The sequence below is a fragment of the Epinephelus fuscoguttatus genome, linkage group LG18 (genome assembly GCF_011397635.1).
Source record: "Epinephelus fuscoguttatus linkage group LG18, E.fuscoguttatus.final_Chr_v1".
In the NCBI taxonomy this organism is placed as follows: domain Eukaryota; kingdom Metazoa; phylum Chordata; class Actinopteri; order Perciformes; family Serranidae; genus Epinephelus; species Epinephelus fuscoguttatus.
In genome coordinates, this window is record NC_064769.1 from 1,143,098 (window position 1) to 1,157,778 (window position 14,681).

Here is a 14,681-nt window from a genome sequence, read left to right on the forward strand (position 1 = left end):
GTGATATACAAATAAGCATGCTAACCAGCTAGCCTCGGCCCATTGTGTCTTGCGATACTATTTTTACCCTGAGAGCGGTTTATGAAACACTGTAGCATCCAGTCTACCCTCAGTCACATGAAAGAACAAAGAGGTAGAGCTGCCCCGAGGGCCGAGGGCTCGTCAGTCATGGTAAAGGTGCAGCCCCCAATTAAGCTGGGTACACACATAAAGATATATAATGATACTGATTTTGTCCCGATTTTCCCCCTTCCCGACCAAGGATGGCAAACGCCTGATTATCTTATGTCTCATAAGATTATCCTGTTGTGTGAGGTGTGTTAAGAGTCAATTTGTCCTGATAATCTGGGGTCGACAATCGTAAATATTAAACTTTTTCAATATTTCCGATCAAAAATCCTCGTGTGTGGGGAAAGCCGGCGACCTCCAAGTCCTGTCTCCGTGAATTGTGACGTGGAACGAACGTGGAACGGGGTCAGCGAGCTGACTGAGGAACAAGGAAGCAGACATAGGAAATAAACAAGTAAGCATGGCCGACCCGAAGCACAGAGGTGGACGTTGGAAATGAAGGACCAGCTCGTAGATCTGTGGAAAATACAGGAATGTTTATATAATATCTCCGCCAAGTCGTATCACAACAGGAATGACAAGGGCAAGAGTTGGTGAAGAAATTGCCAGTGCCATGGAGTTATCAGGTAAGCTAATAGCTAGCTAGCTGGCTAACAGCTAGACTTGCTCCAGCCAGTGGTGTAATCATAGTAGCTAACGTTAAACCAGCTAGAAAGCTAGCTTGCTAGCTATACGTCCACACAGGTGTAATCTCCCTGTTCCATCAAATGCTACTCCAAAACCCAACCTCACTTGGCAACTAGCAAGCTCACCGCTAGCATTGGTAGCTAGCACTAGCCAGCACTTACACTCGCTTGTGTGTGTGTGTGTGTGTGTGTGTGGGGGGGGGGTGTTTAGAGAGCAGGGTTGTGGAGGGGGATGATATGTAGATTCTGAGTCTCATATAAAGCTGTCATTAAAGGGAAATTTCGGTTTATTTCAACTTGTCTCCTATCGTCCTAAATTAGGATAAATGTCAGAAAACATATAGAAAACGACATGTAAACGTGTTGTCTTACCTTACCAGTGTGCTGCCATGTTTGTTTACCATTTAGTTCTGCTTTCCAAAGCGTGGCCAAAATATCGCGAGAACAAGCAGCAGCAGCTGGAAGGCAGAACTGGACAGTAGCCTGAAAAGTTCATTCATTTATTTTATGAAAGATTTATAGAATGGGCGGCACGGTGGTGTGGTGGTTAGCACTCTCGCCTCACAGCAAGAGGGTTGCTGGTTCGATCCCGGGCGTGGGAGCCCTTCTGTGCGGAGTTTGCATGTTCTCCCCGTGTCAGCGTGGGTTCTCTCCGGGCACTCCGGCTTCCTCCCACAGTCCAAAGACATGTAGATTGGGGACTAGGTTAATTGATAACTCTAAATTGTCCATAGGTGTGAATGTGAGCGTGAATGGTTGTTTGTCTCTGTGTCAGCCCTGCGATAGTCTGGCGACCTGTCCAGGGTGTACCCTGCCTCTTGCCCGATGTCAGCTGGGATAGGCTCCAGCCCCCCCGCACCCCCAAGAGGATGAAGCGGTTAGAAGATGAATGAATGAATGAATGAAGATTTATAGAATAATGGCTGACTTTTTGCCAGACTTCAACTTTGTGGAGGAGGAATTTGATTTTGCAGAGTTTGATGGCCGCCCTTATTTATTTGAGCCAGAATACACTGATGAAGAGCTTCGTGAAATTGAAGAACGGAGGAGGAGAGAGAGAGAGGCGCAAGAGGTAGAGGACGAGAGAGGAGGAATGGCTGCTGCAAGGCTGCGTAGCTCTGGAGATTGGTGGTGTACCTGTGAATGCTGTGCCCCAGTGCCCACAGAAGAGGAATGCCTCTGTTGCAAGGAATGGGACCGGTTGCAGCCTTATTTTCAAGGTCTGGATCAATCAATCAATCAATCAATCAATTTTATTTATAAAGCCTAATATCACAAATCACAATTTGCCTCACAGGGCTTTACAGCATACGACATCCCTCTGTCCTTATGACCCTCGCAGCGGATAAGGAAAAAGCAACTGAGGAGGGATCCCTCTTCCAGGACGGACAGACGTGTAATAGATGTCGTACAGAACAGATCAGCATAACAAATTAACAGTAATCCACATGACACAATGAGACAGAGAGAGAGAGAGAGAGAGAGAGAGAGAGATGCAGGTAATGACAGTAGCTTACAACAACATTGTTGAAAGTAATAATATTGTAGTTATAGTTCTGGCTACTGTGGTACAATATGTTGAAAGTATGTATTAATATCTGGCAGTATACATGTGTGACAATAGTCATATGTGTATAATAACAGTAGAAGTATGACTAATGACTAATGATGGCAGCAGCAGCAGGAGGCATCTGGCAGGACCACGGCAGGACCACGGCAGCAGCACAACCACACATGTCACGCTGTCCAGGCACCGTTGCAATATGAGTTAATCTGAGAGACAGTGGAGCACAAAGGCTCCGGAGAAGAAGCCGAGTTAGTGACATCCAGAATGGCCGAGTTAGCAAGATGCAGTAATAGAATACGAGAGAGAGAGAGAGAGAGAGAGAGAGAGAGAAGGAGAGAAGGTGTCTGGTGTATTATAGGGGGGTCCTCCAGCACACTAGGCCTAAGTCAGCCTGACTAGGGGCTGGTACAAGGCAAGCCTGAGCCAGCCCTAACTATAAGCTTTATCAAAGAGGAAAGTCTTAAGTCTAGTCTTAAATGTGGAGACGGTGTCTGCCTCCCGGACCGTAACAGGAAGATGATTCCACAGGAGAGGAGCCTGATAGCTGAAGGCTCTGACTCCTAATCTACTTTTGGAGACTTTAGGGACCACGAGTAACCCTGCGTTCTCAGAGTGCAGTGTTCTGGTGGGATAATATGACACTATGAGCTCTCTAAGATATGACGGAGCTTGACCATTTAGAGCTTTACAAGTTAACAGTAGGATTTTAAATTCAATTCTGGATTTTACAGGGAGCCAGTGCAGAGAAGCTAAAACAGAAGAAATATGATCACGTTTCTTAGTTCCTGTTAGTACACGTGCTGCTGCATACTGAATTAGCTGGAGAGTTTTTAAGGACTTACTAGAGCTACCTGATAATACAGAGTTACAGTAATCCAGCCTAGAGGTAACAAAAGTGTGGACCAATTTTTCTGCCTCTTTTCGGGTCAGGATAGGCCTAATTTTCGCAATATTACGCAGATGAAAAAATGCAGTCCGTGAGGTTTGTTTTAAATGAGAATTAAAAGCCAAATCTTGATCAAATATCACTCCGAGGTTTCTTACGGTAGTGCTAGAGGCCAGAGCAATACCATCTAGAGAAACTATGTCATCAGATAAAGAGTCTCTGAGTTGTTTGGGGCCAAGAACAATAACTTCAGTTTTGTCTGAATTTAACATCAGGAAATTGGTGCTCATCCAAGTTTTTATGTCTTTAAGGCAGTTATGGAGTTTAGTTAATTGATTAGTTTCTTCTGGCTTCATCAATAAATACAACTGAGTTTCATCCGCATAACAATGGAAATGTATAGAGTGATTTCTAATGATGTTACCTAAAGGAAGCATATATAGAGTAAATAGGATTGGTCCGAGCACAGAACCTTGCGGAACTCCAAAACAAACTTTGGTACGTGAAGATGATTCATTATGAACGTCAACAAACTGAAAACGATCAGATAAATAAGATTTAAACCAGCTCAGTGCAGAACCTTTTAGGCCAATTAAGTGTTCCAGTCTCAGCAGTCGAATTTGATGGTCAATAGTGTCAAACGCTGCACTAAGATCTAATAAAACAAGTACAGAGACAAGTCCTTTGTCTGAAGCAATGAGAAGGTCATTTGTAATTTTGACTAGTGCTGTCTCAGTGCTATGATGCACTCTAAATCCTGACTGAAATTCCTCAAATAGATTATTATCATGGAGAAAATCACATAGCTGGTCTGCGACTACTTTCTCAAGGATCTTTGACATAAAGGGAAGATTAGATATTGGTCTATAGTTGGCTAACACCTCTGGATCCAGGGTGGGCTTTTTTAGTAGAGGTTTAATTACAGCTACCTTAAAAGACTGTGGTACATAGCCTGTTAATAAGGATATATTGATCATGTCTAATATATGAGTGTTAACTAAAGGAAAGACCTCCTTAAGTAGCCTAGTTGGGATGGGGTCTAAGAGACACGTTGATGATTTAGATGAAGAAATCGCTGCGGTCAATTCTTGAAGAGAAATTGGGGAGAAGCAATCTAAATATATATTAGGTTTTACAGCTGTGTTTGAGGTTAGATAGGTACTATCTGAGGACAGGAGGTCATGAATTTTGCCTCTAATAGTTAGAATTTTGTCATTAAAAAAGCTCATAAAATCATTACTGCTAAGGGCTAAAGGAATACAAGGCTCAATAGAGTTTTGACTCTCAGTCAGCCTGGCTACAGTGCTGAAAAGAAACCTGGGGTTGTTCTTATTGTCTTCTATTAATGCTGAGTAATAGTTTGCTCTGGCATTTGGAGGCCCTCTTATAAGTTTTGAGACTGTCTGTCCAGATTAAACGAGATTTGTCCAGTTTGGTTAATCGCCAATTCCTTTCAAATTTTCGCAATATTTGTTTTAACTTAGGGGTTTGAGAGTTATACCAAGGAGCGAACTTTCTTTGCTTTTTTAATTTCTTTTTAAGAGGAGCTACAGAGTCAAGTGTTGTTCGCAGCGAGCCTACGGCGCTATCGACAAAATGATCAAAGTCGGTATGGGAAACCTCTGTTACTGAGGGACTTGGTATTGAATTTAACAACGGAGTAATCTTTTCCTTAAATTTTGCGACAGCACTATCTGATAAACATCTAGTATAGTAATTGTTGCTGAGTGGCGTGTAATCGAGTAAAAAGAAATCAAAAGTAATCAGATAATGATCCGATAGCGAGGGATTCTGTGAAAAGACTTTTAGGTTTATCAATTTCAATTCCATACGTGAGAACTAGATCGAGGGTATGGTTAAAACAATGAGTGGGTTCATGTACACCCTGACTGAAGCCAATGGAGTCTAATAATGAGATAAACGCGGTAGCCAGGGAGTCATTATCAACGTCAACATGAATGTTAAAATCGCCTACAATAATAACTTTATCTGATTTAAGACCTAAACTGGATGAAAACTCTGAGAATTCAGATGCAAATTCAGAATACGGGCCAGGAGCACGGTACACTATAACAAATAAAAGTGGCTGCGAGGTTTTCCAGGTCGGATGTAAAAGACTAAGAATGAGGCTTTCAAATGAATTAAAATCTAGTTTAGGTTTAGGGCTGATTAACAGACTAGAGTTAAAAATGGCTGCAACTCCCCCTCCTCGGCCGCTGCCTCGAGGAATGTGGGTATTACTATGACTGGGAGGAGTGGATTCATTTAGACTAACATATTCATCTGGACACAGCCAGGTTTCAGTGAGACTGAGTAAATCAATATGATTATCTGATATTAATTAATTTACTAACACTGCTTTAGACGATAGAGACCTGATATTTAACAGTCCGCATTTAATTCTCCTGTTTTGTCTTTCTGTCACAGAAGAGGTTTTAATTTTTATGAGGTTGTTATGCACAACTCCTCTTTGTTTAATTTTAGATTTAAATAATTTAGGTGGTCGGGGGACAGACACTGTTTGTATAAAACTATGAAAACTATGGCTGGGTAACTGAACTAGAAGCTCAGAGAGGCGTATAGGACTGCGACTCTGAGTCCTGGTCTCAACTCTGGGTTGTCAGGGATTTAAATTACTAATAAAGTTTGCCAGGTTCCTAGAAATGAGAGCAGCTCCATCCAAAGTGGGATGAATGCCGTCTCTCCTAATAAGACCAGGTTTTCCCCAGAAAGTTTGCCAATTATTAACGAAACCCACATTGTTTGCTGGACACCACCTGGACAGCCAGCGATTAAATGATGACATGCAGCTAAATATGTCATCACTGGTCAGATTTGGGAGGGGTCCAGAGAAAACTACGGAGTCCGACATCGTTTTGGCATATTCACACACCGAGGCAATATTAATTTTAGTGACCTCCGATTGGCGTAACTGGGTGTCATTGACGCCGACATGAATAACAATCTTACTGAATCTACGTTTAGCTTTAGCCAGCAGTTTTAAATTAGATTCAGTGTCGCCCGCTCTGGCCCCAGGGATACATTTGACTATGGCCGCTGGTGTTGCTAACTTCACGTTCCTCAGAATAGAGCTGCCAATAACCAGAGTTTTATCCTCAGCGGGTGTGTCGCTGAGTGGGGAAAAGCGGTTGGAAACGTGAACAGGCTGGTGGTGAGCCACGGGCTTCGGCTTGGAGCTGTGCTTCTGTCGAACCGTAACCCAATCTCCCGGCTGAAAGGGAGTTACTGGAGGACAGTTAGCAGAGGCTAAGGCTATGCTATGTGGCTCCACACCGGCTACAGGGGGCTGGCTAACTACCACAGCAACTGAATGGTTTTCCATGGTGCGTAGCCTTGCTTCTAATTCACTAAGCCTCGCCTCCAACACAGCAAATAAGCTACACTTATTACAATTACCACTGTCGCTAAAGGAGGCAGAGGCATAACTTAACATTTGGCACACCGAGCAAGAAAGAGCAGAGGGAGAAGCCATTGCTAGCTGTAAAGCTAATGTAGCTACCAAGGCTAGTAATGTGCAAATAACAGCTAAGAGCTTAGCGAGAAAGTCATAGAAAGGAGGAGAGCTATAAGTGCTTAAACAGAACTAGTGTGGGTTAAGACTGGAAGTAGATGTTAAAGCAACTGAAGTGAGAAAACAGGCTACTAGAATTCACCAGAGCAGTACAGAGACGCTGTCACAGAAACACCGGAAATGACACAATTCGCTTACCGCAATACGTCAGCACGTCCACAGCACGTCCACTGAAGTCAGTGTTCAAGTGGATGTGACCAAGGACGAGACACCTCCACCTGGAGTAGTATCCGGCTGGGCTTTATCTAGAGCTCGCAAGATTTCAAGCACTGTATGTGATCGCTGCTTGTTCTCGCGATATTTCGGCCGCGCTTTGGAAAGCAGAGCTAAATGGTAAACAAACATGGCAGCACACCGGTAAGGTAAGACAACATGTTTACATGTCGTTTTCTATATGTTCTCTGACGTTTATCCTAACAATATGAGGTGGTCTTTGTGGAAAAAAAGCTTGTTTAGTGGACTAACTTTGCACTTGAATTATGCCCGTTCACTTACGTTTTAACAGGTCTGACGCTACTATGTGCCCTGGCTGTGTCTAGGCTAACAGCTAACATGCTAACTATTATTTTTATGTCACTAGTCACTTGAAACAAATTTAGGACGATAGGAGACAGGTTGAAATAAACCGAAATTTCCCTTTAACTGCCTCTTAACTCTAGTCTTTATGACTGGATAGTTAATCAGCTTCAACTCTGCTGTAACTTGCACCCCAAAGTGGTGTCACCGTCTGCCACTGCTTCTATTTACCTGAAAAGTAGTAGACACCTGCTGCAAGATTATTACTTTATCCAATTCAATGGAATCAGCACATTGGATTTTCTGGGGCTTTTTGGTCATATGGGGGGTTCAGGAGTATGGGCATGTAGTGGAGTACGTGTGTGTGTGTGTGTGTGTGTGTGTGTGTGTGAGAGAGAGAGAGAGAGAGAGAGAGAGAGAGACAGACAGACAGACAGAGACAGAGAGAGACAGAGAATGAAAAGAAAGTAACATTATTTGTTGGTGCTCATAATTGCAGTGGAAGAAGTACGTGCAAAAGCCACATCATTAAGGACCCAGTATTCCAAACTACTGAGAAGCAAACCCAGTAGGAGTGGAGAGAAGGCCTTGACGGGAAAGCAAAAGTGGATGCTCAAGTCCCTGTCCTTCCTGAAAACACACGTCATCCAACGTGCTACAGAGACCAGTGTAAGTGCTATATTAGGCTACTGTAGTTCTTTCTTTTTGATCGTTATTGCCTTTTTTCTTTTAATAGTTGTATTTTAGTAATCATGTTATACGCAGATATATCAAGCAATACCAGAAAATACCATTTCATCTTTTTATGACAGCTTCCCACTTCCATGAAAGATACCCTGGCTGTAGAGGAGCTTCCAAGTGATGAAGATGAAGTGTCCGAGCTGTCAGAAGATCCGGAGTCAGCAAGTGCCTCTCAGTCTTGATCATCTAGAGTCAAGCGGCAAATCGTGACGGCTTTATATGAGACTCAGGAATCTACATACCATCCACAACCCTCCTCTCTAAACACACACACACACACACACACACACACACACACGAGTGAACACACTAGAGGGCGTAAAAAAATAAAAAGGACTTGGTGGTGGAGTGAGATTTCTTAAACGAGCGTGAGAAGGTGCTACCGTCTACCGGACTGAACACACGGTAACTCCGGTCTGAGCTGACAGTGAGGAGTGTCAATATGCAGCAATCTGATTGGCCGAAATCTTTTCGTTCTGCCTACGCACCTATATTCACCGGGTATCAACTTGAGTAACATCTTGCATAGACAAATACACTGAAACCGGCGAAATGCGCGATCGAGTGATATGCGTACTTTTAGAGCATCAAATCGTACCAGCGTACTTTGATGTCAAAATGCGTGCCTGGTACGCAAAATGCGTACAGGTTGGCAGGTCTGCATTTATTACAGGGACCATCATCATTGAAGTAGGCAGGAGAATAGCTAAACACAGCCCGCCAGGCACTGCAGTCAAGCCAGCCGTGGTTCGCTTTTGCTTGGTCAAATCAGCCACACGTTTTTTTCTAGTGCGCGAATCTACCAACACTTACGGTAATCGTAATGAAACGGCTCTGAAGAGCTGCTGGGAGTGACTGTGGGTCAGACTGCAGAGGGAAGGTTGAAGGATATTTTGCCGAACTTTGACGTAGAATACAAAACGTATTTTCCATAAGTAGTCCAAGATTCAGTTATTTTAAATCACAACATACAGCTCTGCTGAGGAGAAACATGAAATGCGCTGGAAACAAAAGGAACCACCAACCTAATGGCAAATAACAGGTAAGACAAATGTGCAAATGACATATTCCTTCATATTTTTAGATTAAAGAATAGTTTGTTTTATTTGCAAGATAGATTGGAAGTTGTAAGTCACTGGCAGGTGTTCTGATCTAGGCTGACAGAGGCTAGCATGAGTTAGCAGTTGTGTGTGTGTGTGTGTGAGTGTGTGTATGTTTATGATGGAGAGAGGCTTGGGCCAAAAATTGGCCACATAAAACTACTGTATTTTCCATATTTTCCAGAGTTTACTGTAATAATGGAGCCAACAGAGCCAGCGCAGTCAGGAAGCCAGCCACATTCACAGACACTGGACGAAAAGCTGTGTTTAATATGTGAAAGTGCCCTACAAGGAGATAAGAATAATCCACACGTCAAGAACCCCACCTTGCAAGGACTCAAAACAATACTTAAGGCTGCTGAGGAACGAGGTGATGAGGTCCACAAGCGACTATCCCCCCACTCTGACGACATACTGTCCTTCAAGGTTAAGGTTTCATATCACAGATCATGTAGGGCCAGTTATTCCAATGCACATAACTATAAGCCTACGGCCAGTGAGCAAGAACCAGCCAAGGATCAGTACACAAGGAAACGACTGACCAGAGAAACTGGATTTGACATTCGCACCCAGTGTTTCATTTGCAGCCAGAAAGCCACAAAGGGAGAAGGCCTGGCGCCTATAAGTACTGGTACAGGTGAAAGCACAAGGTCAAAGGTCCTCAGTGCAGCTTCAGAGGCATGATGAAAAAGTACATCATCGTATGCTCACCCATCCAGATTTATTTGCTTATGATGCCAAGTATCACAGAAGCTGTCTTGGACACTACATTTCAGAAAGAAACATTTCAGCAGCCAGAAATAAATATCTGTCAGAAAAGAAGTTAAACGAACATGAAAGAGCTTTCACTGAACTAACTGAAGAATTAACTAAGACAGTTTTTTCAAAGGATATGACTGTCACAACACTGAATGCTGTAACTGAGAGCTATAGTGGAAAACTGAGTACAGCTGAAGGACCAGCAATGTGTAAATCATGGAAACTTAAAGAAAAGTTGAGGCGGCATTATGGAGATAAGCTGATTTTCATTGAACGTCCTGGAAAATCTGATCTGATCTGTTCTAGTGCCATTACTGTTGGTCATGCAATGAAAGAAGCTTCCGTCCTCAGAGAAAAACTAGCAGAAGACAGAGAGCCAATGCCTCCACAGAGAACAGAGACTCTCACTGACACTCAAATCCTACACAAGGCTGCAGGTATACTAAGGAAAAGTATGGAAGAGGTTAGCATTGAGCCTCAATTCTACATAGGAAGTGACAAGCTTTCCCTTCTCCAGTGCAGTAAATATGTACCAGACACTATGAGGACCCAGCTCTAAAGGATAATCTAAGTGTTATAACCTTTTGCCCTGATCTCATTACAGCTCTGCACTTTTCTGAAAGCATCAGAACTAACACACCAGTTGACAAAATCATACAGAGTGTCTGGTACATATTTACTGCACTGGAGAAGGGAAAGCTTGTCACTTCCTATGTAGAATTGAGGCTCAATGCTAACCTCTTCCATACTTTTCCTTAGTATACCTGCAGCCTTGTGTAGGATTTGAGTGTCAGTGAGAGTCTCTGTTCTCTGTGGAGGCATTGGCTCTCTGTCTTCTGCTAGTTTTTCTCTGAGGACGGAAGCTTCTTTCATTGCATGACCAACAGTAATGGCACTAGAACAGATCAGATCAGATTTTCCAGGACGTTCAATGAAAATCAGCTTATCTCCATAATGCCGCCTCAACTTTTCTTTAAGTTTCCATGATTTACACATTGCTGGTCCTTCAGCTGTACTCAGTTTTCCACTATAGCTCTCAGTTACAGCATTCAGTGTTGTGACAGTCATATCCTTTGAAAAAACTGTCTTAGTTAATTCTTCAGTTAGTTCAGTGAAAGCTCTTTCATGTTCGTTTAACTTCTTTTCTGACAGATATTTATTTCTGGCTGCTGAAATGTTTCTTTCTGAAATGTAGTGTCCAAGACAGCTTCTGTGATACTTGGCATCATAAGCAAATAAATCTGGATGGGTGAGCATACGATGATGTACTTTTTCATCATGCCTCTCTGAAGCTGCACTGAGGACCTTTGACCTTGTGCTTTCACCTGTACCAGTACTTATAGGCGTCAGGCCTTCTCCCTTTGTGGCTTTCTGGCTGCAAATGAAACACTGGGTGCGAATGTCAAATCCAGTTTCTCTGGTCAGTCGTTTCCTTGTGTACTGATCCTTGGCTGGTTCTTGCTCACTGGCCGTAGGCTTATAGTTATGTGCATTGGAATAACTGGCCCTACATGATCTGTGATATGAAACCTTAACCTTGAAGGACAGTATGTCGTCAGAGTGGGGGGATAGTCGCCAGGACCTCATCACCTCGTTCCTCAGCAGCCTTAAGTATTGTTTTGAGTCCTTGCAAGGTGGGGTTCTTGACGTGGATTATTCTTATCTCCTTGTAGGGCACTTTCACATATTAAACACAGCTCCCAGTGTCTGTGAATGTGGCTGGCTTCCTGACTGCGCTGGCTCTGTTGGCTCCATTATTACAGTAAACTCTGGAAAATATGGAAAATACAGTAGTTTTATGTGGCCAATTTTGGCCCAAGCCTCTCCATCATAAACATACACACACTCACACACACACACACAACTGCTAACTCATGCTAGCCTCTGTCAGCCTAGATCAGAACACCTGCCAGTGACTTACAACTTCCAATCTATCTTGCAAATAAAACAAACTATTCTTTAATCTAAAAATATGAAGGAATATGTCATTTGCACATTTGTCTTACCTGTTATTTGCCATTAGGTTGGTGGTTCCTTTTGTTTCCAGCGCATTTCATGTTTCTCCTCAGCAGAGCTGTATGTTGTGATTTAAAATAACTGACCATCAGTAGCCCCGCCCCCACACTGACTGTTACTGTTACACTTACTGTAAGTGTACTGTAAGTGTGCAGCACTTGTCTGTATTCAGAGCCTTATAATTCCCAGCTAAATTAATTTATTAATACACTTTCTGTTTGAGTGTGTAGAACAGATTGTTCTGACTACTGAAATTGTAAATCTGATCAAAATAGATTTCCATTAATAAATGACGTATTTTATGTTGCCCTCTCCCTATTCGAAGAATGAATCTCTTCTCCCTGGATAAAACTTCCCATAACTTGCCACTCATAAAACTCATGTTTAAGGTCTTGACAGGACTGTATTATACACATCTCAACCTTTCAGTCACCTGGTCTTTTCTTCCCCAAGTGTGATGACCATCAGAATAAGCATTCTTAACTTATAGGCTATGCCACCCATTCCTCATTCGGAATGACCTAATTTGGCTGTTTTTAGAGAAGGGGTTTACCTATAGAAACCTCATTTACAACAAAACTGTACTAGGTATCTCCAAACAACCAATGGTTATTTTTCAAAAACACCTTAGACAATACAGTAACAGTGTATTTGACAGGACTTTATGATTTTCTGTTAAATAAGAGAAAAGTAAAGAAGCCCTCTTTTCTTATTATCACAAAAATGCAATTTCCGCCTAAATTAAAGCCATGTTTTCAGGGTTATATTTCAGGATTTTTTAAAGTGAATTACTTTCTGACTCTTTTGTGATGTAGGGCAGACACTTGTTTTATACTTCAGCAAATATTATGAGGAAAGGAGTGAGCATTCTCAAGAAATTGGCTTTTTTGTCATATTTCCCTTATCCGAACTGGCCTGATTTGTCCCTTTTTCAGAGATTGGGGTAGTTGTAAAGAATGCCCCCCAAAAATAATTTTGCCCCAAAATAAAAGTTGAAGACAATCCATTTCATGAATGGGAGACCCTGAAGATTTAAAAAAACATTGTTGTGTTTTGTTCTACCTCGGGTAGGGGTATCTCGAAAACTAAAGCCTTTTTTGAGGACTTGCTGCTAGACTAAAAACACTTATTTTCCATAAGTAGTCCATGATTCATATACTGCTGAACTTAGTACTTCCTAGACTATGTGCATGCATAATATGAAGTACTTTTACTGTGTACTTTTTGAGTAATCCTTTGTCAAAATCCTTAACAGAGGATAAGATTAAGGATATTTCACCCAACTTTGATGTGGAATAAAAAACTTATTTTCCATAAGTAGTCCAAGATTCATATACCGCTGAACTAAGTACTCCCTAGACTATGTGCATGCATAATATGAAGTACTTTTACTGTGTACTTTTTGAGTAATCCTTTGTCAAAGTCCTTAACAGATCACAAGATCAACAATATTTCACCCAACTTTGATGTGGAATAAAAAACGTATATTCCATAAGTAGTCCAAGATTCATATACCGCTGAACTAAGTACTTCCTAGACTACGTGCATGCATAATATGAAGTACTTTTACTGTGTACTTTTTGAGTAATCTTTTGTCAAAATCCTTAACAGAGGTTACGATTAAGGAAATTTCACCCAAATTTGATGTGGAATAAAAAACTTATTTTCCATAAGTAGTCCAAGATTCATATACTGCTGAACTAAGTACTCCCTAGACTACGTGCATGCATAATATGAAGTACTTTTACTGGTTACTTTTTGAGTAATCATTTGTCAAAGTCCTTAACAGATCACAAGATCAAGGATATTTTGCCGAACTTTGACATAGAATAAAACACTTATTTTCCATAAGTAGTCCATGATTCATATACCGCTGAACTAAGTACTTCCTAGACTACGTGCATGCATAATATGAAGTACTTTTACTGTGTACTTTTTGAGTAATCCTTTGTCAAAGTCCTTAACAGATCACAAGATCAAGGATATTTCACCCAAATTTGATGTGGAATAAAAAACTTATTTTCCATAAGTAGTCCAAGATTCATATACCGCTGAATTTAGTACTCCCTAGACTACGTGCATGCATAATATGAAGTACTTTTACTGTGTACTTTTTGAGTAATCCTGTGTCAAAATCCTTAACAGATCACAAGATCAAGGATATTTCACCGAACTTTGACATAGAATAAAACACTTATTTTCCATAAGTAGTCCAAGATTCATATACCACTGAATTTAGTACTCCCTAGACTACGTGCATGCATAATATGAAGTACTTTTACTGTGTACTTTTCGAGTAATCCTTTGTCAAAGTCCTTAACAGATCACAAGATCAAGGATATTTCACCCAACTTTGATGTGGAATAAAAAACTTATTTTCCATAAGTAGTCCATGATTCCTATACTGCTGAACTATATTACTTCCTAGACTATGTGCATGCATAATATGAAGTACTTTTACTGTGTAGTTTTTGAGTAATCCTTTGTTAAAATCCTTAACAGATGACAAGATTAAGGATATTTCACCCAGCTTTGATGTGGTATGGTAGCTTAGTTCCTCAGTAACTACTCATTCATTCCTCATTAGTTCCTCATTAGTTCATCAGTAACTACTCTAATTTTGTGTACCGTAGTTCCTCAGTAACTACTCATTAGTTCCTCATTAGTTCCTCAGTAACTACTCTAATTTTGTGTACATTATTGTAAAGTGTTACCCATAAATCATACAGAGAGGCAATCTGGAAAGGAA

At 41.5% G+C, this 14,681-nt stretch overlaps 1 protein-coding gene across 2 annotated transcripts in view; it reads left to right on the forward strand.

Moving 5' to 3' along the window:
• slc27a6 (solute carrier family 27 member 6) overlaps positions 1-14,681 on the forward strand; it is a 119,187-nt gene that overhangs the window by 66,480 nt on the left and 38,026 nt on the right. The window lies entirely within an intron of this gene.